We start from the raw sequence: 426 nt of genomic DNA, 5'->3' as shown, positions 1-426 counted from the left end.
AAAAAAGTGAACTCCATGCAGAACATTATTTTTGACCTGTTTTAGTTTTATAATTCGGCATCTTTACACCTGTGATATTTTGTTTCTTTTCAACAGTCACTTCATATTTATTCGTTAGATAGAATTCACACCAATAAATTTTCTGTGGAAACATATATGTCAACAATGGGTAAAGGGTTTGTTTAATGATTAATCAAAATAATCAAAGATTTATAAAGGAAAATCGACCTGAACGAAGGAATACTTTCGGTATTTCTCTTCATATTTCACATAATCTTCCTTCGGTAAGAATGGTTTTGTGTTTACGTTTTATGTTGTTGTGTCAGGTAGTTCAGAATGCAACTTCGTTAGTTGATGGTCTATTCTCTTTGGAAACAAGTTATTGTGGTTGTTGGGTGTACATATCTAAATATGAACGCGACGTAG

This window comes from Penaeus monodon, chromosome 31 (assembly GCF_015228065.2).
Source record: "Penaeus monodon isolate SGIC_2016 chromosome 31, NSTDA_Pmon_1, whole genome shotgun sequence".
NCBI classification, from domain to species: domain Eukaryota; kingdom Metazoa; phylum Arthropoda; class Malacostraca; order Decapoda; family Penaeidae; genus Penaeus; species Penaeus monodon.
Note: the sequence above shows the minus strand (reverse complement) of the source record.